Below are 5,529 nucleotides of genomic sequence, written 5' to 3'. Positions count from 1 at the left end.
AATGAATAAGAGGCAGAAATCTGAGATTTAAAAACTAGCCTCTTTTAAAAAAGTTTTATTTTAAAATGTTTTTTTCATGCTTACATGATTCATTTTCTTTCACTCCCCTCTTCCCTCCCCGCTTCCATAGCTGACCAGGAATTCCAGTGGGTTGTACAAATGTTGTCTCTTGATACCTATTTTTGTATTATTCATTTTTGCTATAGAGAAATCTTTTAAAGCCTAAATCCCAAATCACATACCCATATATACATGTGATAAGTGATGTCATATGTTTTTCTTTTGCATTTCTACTCCCATAGTTCTACCTCAATATGGTTAGCATTCTTTTCCATAAGTCCTTCAGGAGTGCCCTGGCTCAAAACTAGTCTTTTTTACTATCACCTGTATGTTCCCTTTTCCCCCTCTCTTATTTTATTTTTCTAAATTACATGTACATTTAAAAAATGTTCTTTAAAAAATTCAGTTTCAAATTCCCTCCCTCCTTCTCTTCTCTCTCCATTCCTTGAGAAGGCAAGCAAAAAATATAGAACACTTCATAATGTTCATGCCATCTTTACGGAGGAATCAGGCTAATCTTCTCTGTATTGTTCCAATTTTAGTGTATGTGCTACAGAAGTGAGCATTCCAGTAGCCATCTTAAACTAAACATATCGCAAACTGAGCTCATTATTTCTTCTCTTTTAATATGATCTCTCCCATCCTCCAAACCTTCTTTGTTACTATAGAGGGCAACATCATTCTTCTGGTCTTTCAAGTTCACCATCTACGTGTTATTTTGGGTCCTTCAGTATTTCTCTCCTGCTCTCACCCCCACCCAACTTGTTGCCAAGGTTTATTGACATAACCTCTATAACATATTTTGAATTTGCCTCCTTCTTTCCTCTGTCACTGTCTCTCTGGTGCAGCAACTCATCATCTCATGCCTGGATTACTGCAAGAGTCTACTGGTGGGTCTGCCTGCCTCCAGTCTCTCCCTTGTCCAATCCATCTTCTGTTCAGCCACCAAAATGATTTTCTTAAAGCTCAGGTCTGATATGCCACTCCCATTCATTAAACTCAAGTGGCTTCCTATAGTCTCCAGGTTCAAATACAAAATGCTCCACTTGGTAGTCAAAGCCCTTCATGACCTACCCTTCTCTCATCCTTCCAGTCTTTTTGCTTCTTACTCCCAGACCTAAACTCTTTCATCCACTGATACCGGCCTCTTGCCTCTTCCATGAACAAGACATTCCATCTCTCAGCTCTGGCTATTTTCTTTGTCCCCCAGGTATGGAATGCTCTTTCTGCTCAAGTGTACTACTGACTTCCCTGCCTTCCTTTAAGTCCTAATCAGAATTCCTATGTTTTATAGGAAGCCTTTTCCAAGTCCTCTTAATTCTAGTGCCTTTTTTTCTATTATTTCCTATTTTTTTCCAGTATATGGTTTATTTTGTATAAATTTGTTTTCTTTTGTCTTTCTCCTTAGATTAGGAGCTCATTGAGAGGAGTGACTGCCTTTTTGCATCTTTTTATATTCTTAGCACAATTCTTAGCACAATGAAAGGAATATTAGAGGTGCTTAATAGAATAGGACCTCATATTACACAAATACAACAAATGCAGATTCAGGTATACACAATTGGAAATAAAAAGGCAGAAAAATGCATAAAATAACAAATTTTAATTGGCCTTCAGGGAGTAGTTTTGGTGAATCTGGGAGGTGGAACTTATGGCACTGGAAGCAAAGGAAGGGGTTGGTTCGTCCTGAGGGCAGAAGGTGGCAGAAATTTGGGTCTCAGGGGATGGCAGATTACAGAAAAGTAAGAATCAAAAGCAAGGGCTGCTGGGGAACCCCAGTTCAAAACTTTCCAAACAACTCTTAAAGCAAGAACCCGAGCTGGCAACATGGTCTGTGTTAGTGTGAATCATTATAATGTTTTGCACCAAGAAATAGCTCCTACATCAATCTTTGTCTGGAGTTCTTCCTTGTGACAAGTCTTGTCTGTCAGAGAAATGTTTTTCTTTGTTTCATGAATGCTTTTTAGTTATTAATAATGGCCTCAGAGTCTAAAGTTAGTGATGCTATAGCTCTGATAAGTCTTAAAAAAGTTGTAAAGTGTCTAGGTATGTTTGTGTAAAAATGCTTGCATGATTTTCAACTTACAGGAAGGGTCTTGGAATATATTGGTCCTGTAAAACTAGGTCCCATTGTAAATGTTTATTGACCTATTGATTGATGTAGACAATATATAACCTTTTTTAAACAATGTGCTTAGCAAACTGGAGGCATTTATACAATGTGTATCCATGCTCAAGTCTCTACAAACCCTTCAATTTGACAGTATCACTCTGGTTGAATTTGGAACTCTAAGAATGAGTCCAGTATGTTGATATATTCTATGTCTTCCCTAGTCCTCATTATGCTAACAACTGGAGCTACATCAAAGTAGAATGATCCACTTTGGTGGACAATGGGTTCCCTCGCAGGAGTCTGAGGATCTCTTGTCAGATATGTAGTAGAGACATTTTTTGGTCAGATAGTTTGGAGTAGATGGCCTCCATGGTCCTTTTCCTTTAAAAATATTTTACTTTTTTCAGATTATATGTAAAAACAATGTTTAATACTAATTTAAAACATTCAGTTCCAAAAATTCTTCATTTCTCCCTTTTTTCCTCACTCACTGAGAAGGCAAGCAATTAGACAAAGCCTTTATACATGTGTAGTCATGCAAAATATTTTATATTAGTTATGTTGTGAAAGAAAATGTTGACTAAAAGAAACTCCCAAGAAAAAAGGTAAAATATGCTTTGATCTGCATTTAGAGTCCATCAGTTCTTTCTCTGGAGGTGGATAGCATTTTTCATCAGAAATTCTTTGGATTGCTCTTGAATTACTGTATTGCTGAGAATAGCTGTCATGTACAGTTGATCATCTACAATATTATTGTTACTGTGTACAATATTCTTCTGGTTCTGTGCAATTTCACTTTACATCAGTTCATGTAAATATTTCATGATTTTTCTGAAAGCATCCTTCTCATTATTTTTTATAGCACAGTAATATTCCATCATCATTGTATACCACAACTTGTTCAGCATTGCTTATTTGCTGAGCATTCCCTAAAATTCCAGTTCTTTGACACCAAGAAGAGAGCTACTTAAATATTTTTGTACGTGTAGAACATTTTCCTTTTTAAAAACATAGCTCTGGCATACAGACCTGGAGTGTTATTGTTGGGGCAAAGGTTATACACAGTTTTTATTGCCCTTTGACCATAGTTCCAAATTACTCTCCAGAATGGTTGGATCTGTTCACAATTCCATCAAGAGAGCATTACTGTCTCCAGTTTTTTACATGCCCTCCCACACCTACAATTTCCCTTTTCTTTCATTTTAATAAATCTGATAGGTATGAGGTGGTATTTCAGAGTTAAATTTCCATTTCTCTAATCAATAGTGATCTAGACCATTTTTATATGACTATATATAACTTTTATTTCTTCTTCCAAAAATTGCCATTTATCTCTTTTGACAATTTATCAATTGACTAAAAGTCTTATAAATTTGATTAAGTTCTCTATATATTTGACAAAAGCTTTTATCAGAGAAACTTATACATTTTCCTCCAGTTTTCTGTTTTCCTTGTAATCTTGACTATATTGTTTTTGTTTGTGCAAAACTTTTAAATTTTGATCTAATTAAAATTATTTATTTTATATCCCATAATGCTCTCTCTTATTTAATTATAAATATTTTTCTTATCTGAAAATCTGAAGGAAACATTCTATGTTCCCCATATTTGTTTATGATATTTCCCTTTTGTACAAATCATGTATCCATTTTGACCTTATCTCAGTATACAGTGTGAGATGTTGGTCTATTTCTAGTTTCTGCTAAACTGCTTTCCAGTTTTCCCAGCAATTTTTGTCAAATAGTAATTTCTTGTCCCCCAAACTTGGACCTTTGGGTTTATCAAACACTAGAATATTATTGTCATTTACTATTATGTATTGTGGTTGTAATCTATTCCACTGATCCATCATTCTATTTCTTAACTAGTACTAGATTGTTTTGATGATTAATGCTTTTTAATATAATTTGAGTTGTGGTACATGTACTTTTACTTCTTTTTCCATTGATTTCCTTGGTATTCTTGACCTTTTCTTCTTCTAGTGGAACTTTGCTATTACTTTGTCTAGCTCTATAAAATATTTTTTGACAATTTGATTGGTATGACATTAAATAAGTAAATTAATTTACATAGAACTGACTCATTTCTATTATATTGGCTTGACATACACATGAACAATAAATATTTTTCTAATTGTTTAGATATGACTTTATCTGTGTGATTGGTGTTTTTTTTTTTAATTGTGCTCATATAGTTTCTAGGTTTTTCTTGGTAGGAGACTTAAGTATTTTATATTTTCTACACTTATTTTAAATAGAAATTTCCTTTCTATCTCTTTCTGCTGGGTTTTGTTGGTAATATAAAGAAAGCATAATTATGTGGGTTACTTTCACATCTTACTAACTTATTAAAATTGTGATGATGACTTTTATCAGTTTTGTTATTTTTTTGTTATTTGTTATTTATATGCTCAATTATTCTGATAGAATTCCCAATATTGAAACAGTCCTGCATTCCTGGTCATGGTATATGACCTTTGGGTTATATTGCTGTAATTTCCTTGCTAGTATTTTATTTAAAATGTTAGCCTTAATGTTCATTAGGGAAATTGGTCTATAATTTTCTTCTCTTTGTTTTGATTTTCCATAACATCTAGGAAAATTATCTCATTTATGGTGAGAAAATGAACAGCTAGAAGGCACATTGGATAAAGCACTAGACCTGGAATCAGGAAGATCTGAGTTCAAATATGATCAGATATTATTAGCTCTGAGACCTTGGGAAAAACATTTTCCCTTGGTTGCCTCAGTTTGCTCTTCTTTAAAATGAGTTGGAGAAAGAAATGGCAAACTACTACAGTATTTTTTGATAAAAGAATATCAAATGAAGGTCACAAATAGCCTGATATGATAAAAAAAAACGATGGAACAACCATTGTGAGAGAATCTGATTTTGAAAGTTTCCAAAGTAGTTGTTGGGAATCATGGATTGTACAAACCTAGGGATGGAACAGACTTTGGAGATCAATCAATCAACAAACATTCATTAAGTATTGAATATGTATATTCCATACATTGTTGTAGGTGCTGAGGATATAAATAGGTCAGACCATTTTATAGATGAGGAAACCAGGACCCTGAGAGGAGTTATTTGTCCAAGGTCACATGTCTAGAAGATCTCATGAACATAGATTGGGAAATAGAAGGGACTTTACAGGTAATTTAATCCAATTTTCCCTACTTCAAAATTTCAGAAACTGTGATATTGGTTTAAAATCTTGAATAAAGTCACAAAGTGAGTCACATAGTTATACCATAAGTAAATGGTAACAGAGTCAGAATCAATTTCATTGATTCCATACCTAAGTAGGTTTTTTTTTAACTGAACCACAGTGGTCAAAAATGACATTAGAACCC

At 33.9% G+C, this 5,529-nt stretch overlaps 1 non-coding gene across 1 annotated transcript; it reads right to left on the bottom strand.

The window, feature by feature from the left end:
- Window positions 1-520: 520 nt before the first annotated feature.
- Window positions 521-626, bottom strand: LOC130457692 (U6 spliceosomal RNA). Its single transcript, XR_008916981.1, has one exon. It is a non-coding gene; the product is annotated as a U6 spliceosomal RNA (small nuclear RNA).
- Window positions 627-5,529: the final 4,903 nt, after the last annotated feature.

This window comes from Monodelphis domestica, chromosome 2 (genome assembly GCF_027887165.1).
Source record: "Monodelphis domestica isolate mMonDom1 chromosome 2, mMonDom1.pri, whole genome shotgun sequence".
NCBI classification, from domain to species: domain Eukaryota; kingdom Metazoa; phylum Chordata; class Mammalia; order Didelphimorphia; family Didelphidae; genus Monodelphis; species Monodelphis domestica.
Note: the sequence above shows the minus strand (reverse complement) of the source record. Positions and strands in the feature narration are given on the sequence as shown.